At 37.0% G+C, this 17079-nt stretch overlaps 1 protein-coding gene across 9 annotated transcripts in view; it reads left to right on the plus strand.

Annotated features, from left to right (window-relative positions):
• ZNF385B (zinc finger protein 385B) overlaps positions 1-17079 on the plus strand; it is a 176704-nt gene that overhangs the window by 51371 nt on the left and 108254 nt on the right. Inside the window, exon 1 of one of the 9 annotated variants that reach the window (XM_057411678.1) lies at positions 14577-14710. The exons of the other annotated variants lie outside the window; for them this stretch is intronic. The gene's annotated coding sequence lies outside the window, so the exon portion shown is untranslated. Of the gene's footprint in view, positions 1-14576; positions 14711-17079 lie in introns of those variants that run through there. 9 annotated transcript variants of the gene reach the window in all.

Below are 17079 nucleotides of genomic sequence, written 5' to 3' on the forward strand. Positions count from 1 at the left end.
AGGTTATGTCTGAAAATAAGAATTAAGCTTTTCTGTCGCTTTGGCTGGTGAGCAGGGCACAGACTTTGAGAAAAGCCAAAACTGGAATACCAGAAGTTTATTTACTAGGGATTAAATCATAATGAAAACATCCTCAGTTTTTGTTGTTTGTTTTGTTTTTTTCTAGATATAATTACAAGGAAAGCTTATATGAAAGTAGTGTAGTACCAGACTTTCTCTTAGTAACTATTGATAGAAACAAGTGAAAATCTGGCAGAAACAAGTAAAAATATTGCTGTCCCTTCTTCATTTTGTTTGTCGTTTGCCAGCGCTTGCTCATTTTAGTAATTTATCATCTCTAGCAAGTATTTCTCCCTCAAGGGATTTTTTTTTTTGCCTCTTTCCTCCTCATCAAAACTAACAAATCAAATGACTTTGTTTTAGAGATTACCTCAGATTACCATTGCTAGGAAAAAATATATCTGAGTTGATGTTGTTCTCTTCATTTTATAGTAGACTTGTATTGTTATTGCATGGTCTCTAATTGTTGGTATCTTCCTGTAGGTAATGTTTCTCAACTGGACAAGGAAGCTTAAAATCCAAATCAATAAAGTAATCTACCAGCAACTAATGGATTGTCTGTAGTCTAGTTGTTTACTTAAATACTTCATAAATTCCCCCAATTTTAGGTTTTTTTTTTGTTGAAAAGAGGCAGTGTTTGGTACCTAGTGTTTCATACTGTTCATTGACAATTAATTCAGTTAAGAGGCAGAAACAGCCTGTTGCTCATTAAGTATGTCAGGATATGCACTAGCAAAAAAGTGGTAAAAATTAGAAAAGTATAACTTATGGAAAGATTAGTTTTGAAACATGTATCCAAAGTATTAAGTTATTACAAAAGAAATTTTAATTGACATGATTTCATGTGTGATTTGCTAATTACAGTATAGAATTGTAATATTTAATTTATAAAAAGATACTGGATTTGTAAACATTTTTCAAATAGCTTGATAAGCTTTTACCCAAAATTATCATGCTGTTCACAATGTGATATTTATTCATTGATCAAGCCCAAGTTTACTGGAGGCTTATGAGAAATGGGACAGAGCAGAATGAGCTATTGCAAGAATGGATAAAAGCTGGGGATTTCCATGTTCTGCAACCTAAATGTGTAGCTTCTCCTCATGCTTTTTTTCATGAACATGCACACTAGTTGGAAGGATGGTAGTGGGCTTAAATGGGTGGTGACAAGGAAGAGATTTGGGTTTAGAGCTGAAGTATGCTGTACAGATTAAGTCAAGAGGCAGATGAAAATAAAAGGAAGGAATTTATGAATGCAGAAGGTGTTGCAGGATCCTGATACATGAAATGAATCAGCAACGTGGCTGAAGGGTGTTCTAGACTTTCCAAGAGCCAGCTACCTTTGCATATGCATTTTATCTGAGACTTTAGGGGTGCATCTAAGGTTAAATATTCATTTAAGTGTTCACAGATTGTTTGGTACGGTTCATGATTAGGAGTCTGAATTAGAGCAGAAAGAAAATACAACTTCTGGATCTTGAAAATTCTGTCTTAAAAAGGTTTCATTAAATGAAGATGAAAAGTAACTTGTTATGGGTCTGGAGATATGCCTAAAGAAATAATACTTGAGGAGTTAAATTTTTTTTGTTGTTGTTTTGTTTGGGTTTGTTTATTTATTTATTCATTCTGTTTTTTACTTTCTGCTAGGTTGATCGAGTCCCTTATTTTCCTGCCTGCAGAAAGTGAAGCTAATGCAAAGTGTGCAGTAGTGCAGTACTCTGCCCCAGAAGGTGGGGGATGCTAAAGCATCCCAGGGTTTTGCACCTATTTAACTGTGCTTGTAAACTGGAAGTGAAATTGGTCACAGCTGAAGAGACAAATGACTGGACATTAATTCTGTGCTGTACTTTGGGAGTTTGAGTTTGTTGTTTAATTTAAGACTTTTTTTTAAATCTAGGAAACCTTGTGGACAAAATTTGTTTAGAGGAAGTGCACAATTAATCAGAAAACTAACTCTGAAGAAATGTACACACATTTTAATTTCTGAAGTATTTTGTGTTGCTTTGTATTTTTATAGCAAGATGCTAGTACTTGAATAAATATGGCATACCTCGCCTTTGTCTGTTTTTAGAAACCCAAATTAATATTGCAAACTGTTTTTATGCATAATAGGCATGATATTAATAAAACAAAATTCAAAAGGTTTAAAATATCTTTATAAATAATATTTTTTGTCAGATTATTTAGTTTTTATTATGACTGTTTCAAGTAGAACTTCCAGCCACCTTTCCAGACTTTTTTGAAGAGATACTTAGAACTCTTTAATTGCTGATACAGGTTTCTTTAGATTATGGTCTTTTACATGCAAGAAATACATTTGAAGGGCTGTTAATGTATTTAATACCAAGCATCACTGAAATTTGAAGACCTGTTTGAAATTGAAGTTACATATTTCAGTAGCATTTTATGTCAAGACTCCAGTGGCAGAAGGAAAGAGCAGGTTTTAGTAGACAGTGAACCTATCTGTTGCACTTTATTGCACTGAACATCTACTCTGGCAAAGACGGGCCATGTTTTCGATCATAATATGCTTATTTTCTGCTTAAATTCTTGGGAGGTGATGGAATGATAGGCATATACTTCCCGTCTTAGACTAAATGCAGTTATTTTTCTATCTTTTCACAGTTTTGCGTCAGAAATATTTGTTACTATAATCCAGACTTGAAATCGGTGGATCAATTGGGCAAATAAAGCCATCTATAATTTTAAATTTCTACTTTGTACTGCTTTCCTCATTTGAAAACCTGAGGTTGGTTTGACAGATAGTGAGCACGCTGCCCTGGCTGCTTCAAGTCTTCCCTTTGCTAGGTTCATGCAGTGCATCAAAGTTACTTCAACTGCTTTAAATAACCAAGATAAGAATCTTAATCACATAAATTGTTATGCATTAATTCAATAACTATGAGTGGAGAGCTGGAGTTTGTGTTCTTTCTGCTGGCTGCTGATTAGCAGGCTGTTCAGCTGACTGCTCAGGGTCTCGTCCATCCAGTATGGGGGTTCTCAGAACTGACAGCTGCCGACTACGCAGAAGGAAGCTGACCCAGCCCCTCTGGATGTTCCTTGTTTGTTCAACATGGTCCCTCTGTGGCAAAAACATGCTGCTGGAAAAATAAGGGTTTAGAAAGACTAAATGAGGTGCCTATGTGAAAGACAGGGAGCATGCATGGAGTCTGGGTGAAAAAATAGCAATTTTTAATCTGTCTTGAGTGGTCAAAAGCATGTAGCTCAAATGATAAATTCTAAAATGTGTCAAAATAGAAGCTTTTAGTAGGTAGTTGAGTGTGCGTAAGCTGCAAGAAACTGTGCTGCTGTAAATGTGCTACCTATCCCGAAGCTGAAATCCCTTTACTCACGATGTTATTTTCTGGGCTATCTATTTCATGAACATGTAGTTTATTGCCTACAGCAGCAACTGTATTGCAGACTTCAACTTTCTGGTGTTATGTAGTTGTTAGAGCAACAACCCGTAACAGCACAGACACACAGTGGGGCACTTTCTGCGGAACCACAATATTGTAGAAATGGTCTCTTTATTTATTTATTTTTTTTCTACTTTTTCGTTCTTTGTTCCTTGATCCTGTTGCTGAACATGAGTGGAATGTGACCGGACTGCTCTGGTGTAGAGCAAGCAGCTTCCAGAGTGAAGTCGAGTCTGAAGGGACATCTACCAATTAACTGAAAATAAATCTTGTTACACTAATCAAAGCAAACTTGTTTCGAGTAATCTCGAAGATAAATTTCTAAGGCATGTATGGTTTAACTTGACTCTTTTGGTATAAACAGAATCAGAATCAGTGCAACCACTGGGGCTCGTAGACTCTGGGAACCAAAGAAATCACTGAGTCTTACCTTATCTACAATACCAGACAAAATAATCTCAAACACTAATTTCTTCAGTAGAAGATAGTAGTTTCCCTAACATGCCAGTGCTTGCTGTTAAATCCAATAAATCTGCAATTGAACTAGAATACAACATTTAGAGACACATCCAAGTTCAATTTAAGGATTTCAGGATGTGATGAATTTATTTGTTCCACTGTTGAATTGCTTAAATAACCCCTTACCTTTGCAGTTAAGAACTGCATCTTGCTGCCCGTTTTAATTTACTAATTACGAACTGGGAGGTACGTTTTCTTCCATACTATTAAAGAACCTCTCCTACTAGATAGATTCTCCTTTTAAAGTGGCAAGGAAGTTTGATTTAAATTCCAGCACTGTTTTTATTAAGCAGGCAATTACAAACACAGATCACGTAATATCTGAAATAATGTTACACCTGAATGTGATCTGAAATTCTTTTTTCTTTTAATGACATAGTTCACATCAGTGGTCTCGGTGAATCCCTGATGAGTCAGAATGACAATTTTGCATCTACAGTAGTGGACTGTTGGGTCCTGTTTTTTGAAGTCTGCAAAACATATTCTTAACAGTAACAAATACACTTTCAGCCAGAACTGAGTTCCTAAAGCTCTTTCTTAGGATCAAGTTAGGAGCATAATGCCAATACTCCTCAGGATTTTTCTGGACTTTTGCTGTGTTTTCTTCCAGTTAATTTTCAGCTGGCAGGGTCAAACAAATCTAAGTGAGCATTTGTGAAAAGACAGTCATTTTCCAGGTCAAAATACCTTTGCCACTGTAACAATTGTTTCATTGCTTTTGCAAATGCATGGAGCTTGATATCAATGAGGTGATTGGGGTGCCATAGCTTTAGTCTGATTTATTTTTTTTTATGTGTGTGCTTATCATTTCACCTAATTTTCTTTGTATTGACTTTTATCTAAGGACTTTTATCTAAAACACTACCCCCAGTGAAGACATACAGTCTTCTGCCCGTTTTCCTAATCAGCTTGTAAAGACATTGCCTATGTGATTTACCTGTCAGATGTTTACTGAGTTTGACCTCAAGTTTTTGAAACTAAGAGTATCTGTAATCTAACCATGTAAATAATTTATTGAATCATTTTTGGTACACTAGTACTAGTACCAGGAAAGCATGCCCATTAGCCGTTGTCTTTCCTCCACTGGGAGTCTTTGGAGACAATATTATGCAGTGGTATATTCAGACTACTGTTCTTGGGATGTCTTCAATTCCTATGGAGGCATGTCCCCAGCACTCACATACATCTATCCACAATGACTTCTTTCTGTAGTTTGTGGTAAGAGTGGAAGCACAGTGTAAGCATACTAATTCCTGCCTGTTTTACTTAAGGTAAAATGCATACAGTTTCTTACAGTTCTGTTGCACAAAACTATTTTGACAAGATGTTGCTGTTAACAGGCTTGCTCTTAACCCTGTGTCTCTAATACCTAATATTAATATTTATAATACCTTGCAGGCTGTTTTTCAGGATTTCTGTCTCTAACTGTGCTGCCAGAATATGTGGGGTTTTTTGTTTGGTTTTTTTTGTTTGTTTTTTTTTTTTTTAATTTTTTTCTCCCTGAAACGTTCCCCCACAGACTTAGGAATGAAAAAGCTCTGTGAATTTAAGTATTGCTTGCAAACTTGACCTTTATCTAAGTTCTTCTCACTCCTTCATCAGGATGACCCCTGATCCGTACATGTACCTGGATTTAGGATTTTGAGAGTGCTGTCTTCCGTGAATAAACACAAAAATACATGGGAGCTCTGTATTGTAAGAACTGAAAATCACAGCATGGTTTGAATTAAAAAGGAAATTATTTTGTAGCAGTACGTAAAGTGGCAACACTCAAATGGAAGTAGAGTTCTCTGCGTGTCACTGAATATCTGGGAAGGTTGGTCACTCCTGAATTGTATGCTTCTTTCCTGCTGTGTAAGTCCTCCCTCTACTTACCCCTACTGAAGTTTAGTTACCCCAGGTTGGTTAATTTTTTCTGAAACATCATCTGGCACTTTAGACTAAATTGAAATTTTATGTAATCACATGGTAGCACTTTCTCCCCTTCTCATTTTTCTTTTAATGTCAGAGTTTATAAATGATTTATCTCTACAGCAAAGTAAAAAAACAGCAGAGTAAAAATGTGGTGTGCTTTCCTGCAATTTATGTTTCCTTAGCTTTCTTTTTCCTCCAAAGACAAACCTAATGTTGCTTATTCTGTGTCATGTTTGAGCTCTGAGAGTATCTGAGTATTTTGAAATACAGTTGTGGAAGTTGCTAGTAACTGCTTGAACAAAAAGACTTCTTTTTTTTTTTTGGTAAATAAAAGGTTTATAGAATGTGAGACGTAAAGAAAATATTGTTGTCTGAGGTATTGAGCTTGGCTTCATTACTCTAAATTGACAACACAGAGAAGTATTTTTCCTCTTTTGTCATCCATCAGCAACATGTAATCTGAGGCTTCTGATCTTTGGCTTAAACTACTGTTAAGTTTTCATTATAAATGTGACACCCATTGGAGCAGAAGGCCTATCAGCAAATATTTATTAATGTTATCTTCTCCCAGAACCATTTGCATAGTAATTTCTTGCTTTATTCCTGTGCTTCTTGTTGTCAAATCTACAGTGCTTCTTTTCAGTCTCACCATAGGCTATGAAAATGATAATAAGGCTTGGAGAGGATGTAGAGAATGGAGTCTTAATAAAATGCCTTAATGAAAAATTGATATAATGAAGAATTCCTGCCATCCAATGAATGTCCAGTAAGGGAATCTTACCTACATGGGTACTGTAATACATGGGTACTGTATGTCTTGATTTGAAGATGAAAAAAATAATGTAACTGTTCAATTTAGCCTTGTAGCAAAAAGAAACTTTAAACAAGATTTTAGGTTACACTGTTGTTGTTCAATGACATCTTCAGCCTTGTCTTGGCATAGGACTGCTCATTTGTAAAGATGTTCATGAAAGGAGTTTTGTTCAGAGCTTGTTGTATTTTACGTTATAGTAATTAATGGAATGATTATTTAAATTGCAGGCATGTCTTACAACTTATCCCCAAAATTTAAAAATCTGAAACATAAATGCGTGCAGACAGAGTAAATTGGAAGAAGAGCATGGTATAGAAACAAGAATTATGCTAAAGTCAGATGGTTTTCTTGATGTTCCTCATGAAAATGAATGTTTTGGCAATGCTTCATTATATCATACTAGAAGAATGGCTAACGTATGAACAAGAACAGGCAGAACATCCTCCTGAATATTAATCTCTTTTGCTGCATATTAAATTTGTGGGTTCCTGTAGGACAGTCTTTGGCTTGGGCAAGGTTGGGATTTTTTGTTTGGTTGGGTTTTGTTTCATAATGGGCTACACAGACTGCAGCTGATATGTTAAGGAGGCAGCTATAAAAAAATTGGTATCTTTCCTTATACCAGTTGCCATTTTCTTTCCATGCCTTGCAAGGAAAACTCAGCCATGAGGGCATTTGATTTTGAAAAGGAAGAATGATTTAATGAACCCTTCTCAGAAAACGAGTTATCTAACAAGCTACAAAGAGTGAGATAGAAGATGTCAGAGACCTAGCTCCGTATCTGGTGTTGTGATGCTTGTCACATATGCCCAGGTTTTCAGCAACCCAGTACCACATCCTTAATGTTAAACAAGGAGAGTCCAAATGTTATGATTGCTGAATCTGAAACTTCTGTTATACTTCAACTGAAATATAAATAATGCAGTTATGTAAACTTGGAGCTTTTTAACAAGGATTTGTAAGCTGTTCACCATAATCAGTGTCCTTGTACACTGCCTGTTCATTCTTTTGATCTGTCAAATGCTGTTAAACCAGTTTTTGATTTGGAGATGTTGGAGTGGTGTAAAACATTTGGTTCCTATATCATAGATAAATGGCATGTAAGTATCTACAAGAGACTATCAAGGAAGTTAGAGTGACCGCTGATAGGGCTAAGTGGTACATCTGGGATGGCACAGTAATTGGAAGGAGCTAGTAGCAGGATGTTTTCCTCCAAGTTTGGCACCTATTTCTCCGTGCTTAGAGGGGAAATTGAATTTCTTAGTCATAGGTTTTTGCTGTATAAATTCTCTTTTCAGTTGTTTATTTGATAATTGAATGGCTAATTTTATATTGCTGGGTGAAGGAAATTTAGCTTTGTTAAGGTGTTTTCTGATGTGTGCAACTGAACCATTTCCTAAACATTCATTTTAAAAAAGTATTTTTTCTTCATTTTATGTATATCAAATTTAAGAGCAAGAGCTCACATGTTCATTTTTCAGTGCTACATGAACAAAGATGTGTTGAAAGGCTCAGTGAATTAGTGACTTTAAATGACTTGGCGATCCTTAAATGGAAGGGTTTACAGAAATACACTAATTCTGATTTTTGTTTTCCCATTATGGAACTGTCTTTGTCTTAAGCCACTTCCTTGGAGAGAATAAGCTTTAGGGTTGGTGTTTTTTTTCTCCTTCTCATGACTTGCCTGGTTTTATGCTGAGTGGTCCTGCTTATGGAAAATATAAGTGACTTCTTTTTCTTTGGTAGGCAACTTGAATGTAGTCTTCTCAATTTTTGTGAAACAAGCCAAGGTATATGTCTGGCTTTGCTCAAGGTAGTGAGCACTTGGGGTAAGCTGGGAAAGTGTTTCAGGAAACACGCTTCTTGCAGGAACAGGACTCACTTTTCCATTGGGTGGAAAAGTAGCAATATCAGCTGGAGTCATTAATATCATTGTCTTTAGGGGTGCCTGTAGCTGGTCTGCCTACTTTCCCAGAATGGGACACTGAAGCCAGTAAATAAGGCAATAAAGTATTTCACAGGTAATAAATCTCATATACCAAAAGAAAATAAGATCTAAGGAGTTCTAAGAACACAGTTCTTTTAAATGTTAGGAGACTGAGGTCATATAGAAAGGGCATGGATAAAGAAAAACTGCTATTTTTATAGGAGGTGGTGAAGATTGTATCACAGGAAACTTCTGAAATGCTTTTAAATATTACAATAATGAAAGAAACAGAAAAAGGAAGTAATTTCTAAGCAATGTCTGAAAGTGAAAACACTTGAAGTATGAGAATGTAACTCCAGGAATTACCTTAGTGCAAGAGCACAGAATCATAAAATAGTTAGGGTTGGAAAGGACCTTAAGATCATCTAGTTCCATCCCCCCTGCCGTGGGCAGGGACACCTTATGCTAAATCATATCACCCAAGGCCTCGTCCAAGCTGGTCTTGAACACTGCCAGGGATGGAGCATTCACAACCTCCCTGGACAACCCGTTCCAGTGCCTCACTACCCTAACAGGAAAGAATTTCCTCCTTATATCCAATCTAAACTTCCCCTGTTTAAGTTTTAACCCGTTACCCCTTGTCCTATCACTGCAGTCTCTAATGAAGAGTCCCTCTCCAGCATCCCTATAGGCCCCCTTCAGATACTGGAAGGCTGCTATGAGGTCTCCACGCAGCCTTCTCTTCTCCAGGCTTAACAGCCCCAACTTTCTCAGCCTGTCTTCATACGGGAGGTGCTCCAGTCCCCTGATCATCCTCGTGGCCCTTCTCTGGATTTGTTCCAACAGTTCTGTGTCCTTTTTATGTTGAGGACACCAGAACTGCACACAATACTCCAGGTGAGGTCTCACAAGAGCAGAATAGAGGGGCAGGATCACCTCCTTCAACCTGCTGGTCACGCTCCTTTTGATGCAGCCCAGGATACAGTTGGCTTTCTGGGCTGCAAGTGCACACTGAAGCCGGCCCATGTTCATTTTCTCATCAACCAACACCCCCAAGTCCTTCTCCGCAGGGCTGCTCTGAATCTCTTCTCTGCCCAACCTGTAGCTGTGCCTGGGATTGCTCCCACCCAGGTGTAGGACCTTGCACTTGCCATGGTTAAACTTCATAAGGTTGGCATCAGCCCACCTCACAAGCATGTTGAGGTCCCTCTGGATGGCATTCCTTCCCTCCAGGGTATCAACTGAACCACACAGCTTGGTGTCATCAGCAAACTTGCTGAGGGCACACTCAATCCCACTGTCCATGTCAGCGACAAAGTTGTTGAACAAGACCGCTCCAAACACCGATCCCTGAGGGATGCCACTCATTACTGGTCTCCAGCCAGACATTGAGCCATTGACCACAACTCTTTGTGTGCGGCCATCCAGCCAGTTCTTTATCCACCGAGTGGTCCACCTATCAAATTGATGTCTCTCCAATTTAGAGACAAGGATGTCGTGTGGGACAGTGTTGAACGCTTTGCTGAAGTCCAGGTAGATGACATCAGCTGCTCTACCGCTGTCCATCAGTTCTGTAGCCCCATCACAGAAGGCCACCAAATTGTTCAGGCAGGATTTCCCCTTAGTGAAACCATGCTGGCTGTCACCAAGCACCTTGTTGATTTTCATGTGCCTTAACGTGTCTTCCAGGAGAATCTCCTCCAAGATTTTGCCAGGCAACATATCCCAAGGGGATACTCAAAATAAGCACAATACACTAATACGGAACTGAAAAAGAAAATATCAAGTTCTGCTTGCAGTTTATGGGCATATGGAACTGATTCAAGGCCTATTTCTTCATGATTAGGCTTCCAAGGTAGAGAAATAACTTAATCTGTTATTAAAAGCATTGGTTGAGGCATGATTTGATTTTTCAGAATTATTTGGTTATTAGTCTTTTGTCTAATGGGTTAAATCAGTGGAATTTAAATTTATGACATTTTATAGGGATATATGTACTTCTATGTAGTATATGTGCATGTAGATTTAAAAAATAACTAAAGAGAATTCCAGAGTACAAACTGATGTGAGCAGAGAAGTGCTACCATCGTCAAAGCAGGGATAAATGATTTCAGTGAATTGCAATTAATTTAGTTGTGTGTATTCATAATGAGAGCATAAATTATTTGGTTCTCATTTCAGTTTATTTCCTGTTATGCCCAAGCAGAAGAAATATGCTTGGGAATATGCGGCATTCAAGACTACAGAATCTAGCATTAGTGGAAAAAACATGCTGGTTGAAGTCATTGAGCGATATGGGACACCTGGATGTGTTTCATAAAATGTCACTGTTATAGTGAATGCCCTTTCAATTGCGTTGAGATGTTTTGAACACTTTTATGTGTGCATTTCTTCCTGTGTACAGGAGGAAACTTCATGGAAGGTTTTATGAAGTGAATGCATAATGGTACATGATATATTTGTGTGTGTGATGTGCATCAGGGCTTTAGATATAACAAATCTGTGTGTGTCTGTATCTTGTGTTTGTGGTATTGTGACTGAGTTGGGTTTTTTTCTTTCAGACTAGTAAACTTTATGGCCCCTATTAACCATCAAAGTCACTTTCATTTTTGTCAGTTGAGAATGATGACTTGGCTGTAGTTGTCAGCATCTTGTATGAAGTTCAAACTCATATTCCATTAGGAAAACTCTCTAGATAGTAGTCCTTGTGAGTGAAGATGGCTTCAGTTGAGGGACTGAATATTGCTGGGCATTTTTGTGATGCCTTTAAGGTGCCTAAAGGACTAAGATGATCCTTAGGTGCATATGTAAAGGCAGTGGCTGACTTCCTTCTTCCATATGTAAGATCAAGGCTTTCCTGCATCTCATAAAGTGCAAGAGATTGCAGAGCTTCTCTCATTATGTAAAATGACTGTCTACATGGTAACTCTTTTTCCTATGCTCCCAAATAAAACCTTTATCTCTACCTGCTGCTGTGAGTTGGAACATTGTGTAGATTGTTTTGAATGGGTATTTTAACATTATGCATAGTTCATAAAAATAAACTGATTTTTTTTTTTGCTTTCGTCTTTCCCAAATGTAGTAGTTAAGCATCATATCACTAAAATAGAAGCTAGTTAGGCTGACTTGCATACATGGCAGGTGTTGCTGTCTATTCCTCAAACCCTTTTTCTGCTGTGTCAGTAAGCTTAGCCGACCAGTGACTGTTTAAGAGTGTGCACATGATTAGCACGCTGTGATGGCACGCTGGTAGTTGATCCATTTATAGGGAGTGCCACCATTCTGAGTTTAGGAAAGATGAGCTGCTCTTGTTTACATAGCTTATTTGGATTTTGAATGTGTCCCATACAGTTGCCTCCAGATATCCACTGTCCCTCAATTATCTTCTCAACTCAGCAACTGATCAAAGGAGAATTACCGCTTGCAAAATTAGATCTGTGATAAAATGTTCCAGTGTAGCAGCGATCAAGTTGCCACTCCATGAAACTCAAGCTGAATCACTCCACGTTTATTATACAGAAGTGTTATGTACTGCTAAGCTTTTACACAAGAACAAATGCTAGATTATGTGGGCTGCCATCATGAATTAGTTTGTAAATTCTGTCTAAGTTGGATATACAAATCCACCTGTCCCATATTTACATTTCTGCATTTCAGCCTCTGAGATTTCTGAGAGGTTTGTAAAATTGTCTGTTGCCAAGCTGCTTTCTGCTGAGTACATCTCAAAGGTTTCTGTGGCTCACTTGTTTTGTCCAGTAGGAGTTTTGAAACAGTTTCTACTCCAGAAATGTGTTCCTGATTTCACTGTTCAAGATGGTAGTGTACAAAGAATAGAGTTGAAGAGCTTGCTACTTCTGCTTTTAGCCAGATTGGACTGTTTTCAAACACGTGGAAAACATTAAACTATCCTAATGTATGAATATTAAATTGGCAGAAACCTGTATAATGTGGAATTATACAGATTGAATTAGGTCCTGAGTTTTGAGTCAATAGCTATATTAATTTGTGATAGAGTACAGTAATTACTAATATGATAATCTTATCAGATAAATGTGATATCACAGGACATGTTGGTTTACAATCTGTATTTTAAAATACCCTGTGGTTTTTGTGTAATAATGCAAGCCTCTATTCATCTGTGAGCATGCAGTGCACTTTTTTTTTGTTTTTTTTCCTAAAAGCCATACTTCAAGTTACTGTTGGGGTAAAAGAAGAATTTACTGAAAACCTTCTGAAGATTCATTTCAATAATATGGATATTTGAATTATCAAGGCCAGAAAAACTCAAGGTAATTTATTTCAAAAGAAAGAAGAGGACTTCATTGCTGAAGTTTACATTATATATTGAGATAACAGTTGTTACGTTTGTTGTATATTGATGTGAATGAAGTATGTAGCATTGCTAAGTGATTGTACCTGTGCAAGATACACCAAAATCTACATACGGCATGAGAAACTGTATTTGTATACTTTTCTAAATATTTCATGATCATCCTCTTTTCTTAATAAATAGCATCACATATATTGAAGTATACATTTTTTACAGTTACAGCTTTTTTCCCTCTTCATTTGAACCCAGAACATTCATAAAGCTTTGAATCCTTAAAATACTAGGTGCGCTTTTTTGAGAAGGGAAGGAGGGCAGAATTTCATTTGGTTGATGAACGTTTTCAGGCTTTTTGATTATGGTGGTGAAAATTAACTCATTATTTCCATAAAATTTATGTGATCACACAATTGTTGCTTTTATCACGATATACATTCCTATATAAAAAAAAAGTAAATTTATTCATGTGAATTATGCTATGTTTTCACTTGAATTTACAAAGATTATCAGTACACTTTGCACATTTTCTGAATTCTTTTGCAAGCACTTAGGTAAATAATGGAAAGGTGAATAATTTAAGCAGGCACTTTATTATTACAGGTTATGTGCTATTGAAAAGATGGGAGAAATCCTCAAAGTAAACAAAACAACTTTGAATTAAATAATGCAAAGTTTCTACCTTTGATTGTATTTATTAAAGTTTACTTATTTTCCTCCCAAATTCTTACTTTTGGTATCTTAGGTTTATGGCAATAACTTCAGTATCCTGGCAAAAATGTTGTATGTTCTTACTGCATTTTGGCAGTCAGGGTTGTTGGCAGGCAGGCTCCCCAGAGGCAGAAAGCACAAGACAGTACTGATTTCCCAATTTACAGGGTGTTTGAAAACCAGGCTTAGAAAGTATGGGATTACAGATACAAAGAAACATAGGCCAAAATAAAGATTATGTAGAAAATACCTGATGCTCGTTATATAGCTTGTATATGTAGCTTTCTTGTATATGTTGGTTTTTCACAAACTATACAGTTTAAATAGGTTAAATGTTAATATCCTCACAAATCTCTTAGCTATTAGGAAGTGACAGTTTCCTTAAAATAATCCATTAAAAGGTTTATGATGGCAAACAGCATGACTATTAGGAATTTCCAGTGTCAGGTGTGGTGTAAAGCAATGACATTCATTTCTCACAGTGCTTGTGAGAAATGAATCAGCTGATGCTCACATTAGTGAGTGGAAGGATTTGAGAAGGGGGTAGAAAGACTGCTTTGTAAGGGGCCATCTAAACATAAGTCGACATCTAAACATAAGCTATGCTAGTGCTAGTCATCTTTTGATGAGAGCTCTCCCAGCACTAGCTCATGCACACAAGTGATGGTGGTATATGGAGTCCATCCCCTCCTTCAGGCTGTGCATTAAGTTTTGTTCAGGAGAGGTCATCATTGGCTGCATTCTGAGAGTGCAGTTTCTGTACTTGTGTTTAATGAATTAACATCACACCTAATGTAGGCTTTCATTCTGGCTAATAATGGTGGTCATAACTATAACATCCAGATGCTATCTTCCGTTATTTGAGCATTATTCTCCCATTCTTTTCAGCAAGCTGTGCATTACCCAGGCTTCATTGGGATTTTATATATATTAAGCAAGGCCTTTCAGCAGTGCATTCCCACCAGATGCAAGAAATGGTGCTATAGTCAAAACCAGAACACTGACACTTTACAAAGCAAACTGTAAGTTAAATTGCAACCAAGGTAAATATTTGAATAAAAAGAAACCAGTGTGGAGAAGAATATGCTGTAGAGACTTATTAGCCATATCTCAAAAGAGCTCAGAAGGACACTCCTGTTTATTTTATTCTTACCTTGATGACCTTGTAGTTTGAGTTAATGGTTTCTAAATTCAACTGAAGAGTTTGCAGCACAGTCCCATTTGTCTCCAGTCATAGAGAAAGGAAAGTAATGTGGAGCTAAAAAACAGCCTTAAGATTTTGTTCATTCTCTAAATCTTTAATATGTATTTTAATTTGTATGGGTATACAAATGCAAAAATAGTATTTATACAGTCTAGACAAGACTGAAATGTACTTCATCTGTGTTAAATTATGTATTTCTCTTAATGATCTGGAAGACATCCGGAACTACAGTAGACGTATGTGCTCTTACCTAAAAGAAATTCTTGAAGCTGCATTTTGTGGAGGAGGGGGAAAAAGGAGTGGGATCTCATTGATCTAAAAGCCAGGCTGTTTTGCAGCTCTACTTTTGTGAAAGTAGGCTGCAGAATCATCTGAGGGAATTATTTTTTTTCTGACAGATCAGTACTCGATCTTCAATTGTCAGTTTCATTAAATCCAGTCATAAAAGTGAGCATGAATCATTTCATGTAGCTAAATGTTAAGATACATCCCAATTTTTGTTTCCTAAATGGCATACTGAGCTTCACCTTCATACAGAATGTTGTTGTTAAAATTTGGATGCTGGGTGGTTTATAGATTAAGAGGTTGTTGCTCTCTCATTAATGTTAACCATCAGAGCAGTCTGCATATGATCAAGAGGCACCAAGGAATAATGTGCAATTTTATTAACAACTGTATCTAGTTCAGAAGGACAATTCATGATAAGAAAAGATAATATGAAACAGATCTCATAGTTTCAGCACAATTAAGATTTTTGCCAGTGGTTGTTATGGGAAAACTTTCTTAAATGCTTTGCCCTTACCCTTTCAAAAGATTTGATGTTAGATGAGCAGGATTTTAATTCAGCAACTACATTATTAAGCAAAACCAGCTCAGATTCCTGAACCTGTAGCTGACAAAATAGACCAGAGCTGTAATTACCATATTTAATTACATTTTTTGGCTTTCCTGATGGAAAGCTTCTCAAGTCAATAGAGATGAGAGGAAATTATGTTAAAGCACAAAGTGTTTTGTTCTTGCTGAAAAGTTGAGGAAAAAAACCAAAAACTACATAATGTAAGAAATATTAAAATAATTAAAATTAGGTTTGAGCATTGTGCTTTATTGTTTATGGATTTGAACTGTGCAGATATGTCTGCTCTTGGGAACTTGAGACATTAGTATCCTCTTCAGCAGTGTGGTTAAGCATGCTTAAGCATGTCCTCTATTTTGTACAGGTAAAAAACAAAAATTCTAAAAACCCAACACACTTGCAGAAGGTATAAAGGGTTAAAAAAAAAACAACCTTGTATTTTTGCAGTTATTTTTGGTTTAGCTCAAGCTAGCAGTATTAAAGCTCCTTTAACAATGTTGACAAATAAACACCTGACCTCTTGCATTTTGTTACAGTAGAGGTATTTGAAAGACAGTCTTATCAAACCTGCATTTGGTTCATTTCTTGAAGATAAACAGCACTCTGTCTAGATTTTAGGATAGATTCTTGTATTAATGGATGTTATGGTTTAAACCCAGCTGGTAGCTAAGTACCACACAGCTGCTTGCTCACCACTGCCTTTTCCCCAATCCCCAGGAGGGATGGGGAGGAGAATCAAAAGAATGTAAAACCCGTAGGTTGAGATAAGAACAGTTTAATAACTAGAGTATAATATACTACAACTGCTACTAATGATAGTAATAATAAGGGGGAGAGAATATAAAACCAAAAGGGGGAAAAAAGCCCCAACCAAACCCAACAATAAGCCCAAATGATGCACAAAGCGATTGCTCACCACCCACCAACTGATGCCTAGCCCAACGCAAGCAGCGATCTGCCCTTCCAGTTAACTCCCCCAGTTTATATACTGGGCATGACGTGCTGTGGTATGGAATACCCCTTTGGCTAGTTTGGGTCAGGTCTCTTGTTTCTGCTTCCTCCCAGCTTCTTGTGCCTCAGACTGAAACACAGCACTGCACCAGGCACTAGGAAGAAAATTCTCACAGCCAAAACCAGGATAATGGGCTAGTTTCTCATTCTCTGAACCTAGTATAATTTAGCACAACTCATTTTATACTTCTTTTATTTTATTTTATTTTATTTTATTTTATTTAAGTGCTAGTGCTAGCTCTCATATGCATAGTAAAGAGTTAAAACGAGTTATAGAGGTCTTGGAGAATCAGCTGCCATTTTGTTATGGTCTGTCTTGTTAT

This window comes from Pezoporus wallicus, unplaced genomic scaffold (assembly GCF_028554395.1).
Source record: "Pezoporus wallicus isolate ANWC-B61680 ecotype Strahan unplaced genomic scaffold, APGP_CSIRO_Pwel_v1 contig_6732, whole genome shotgun sequence".
Taxonomy (NCBI): Eukaryota; Metazoa; Chordata; class Aves; order Psittaciformes; family Psittacidae; genus Pezoporus; species Pezoporus wallicus.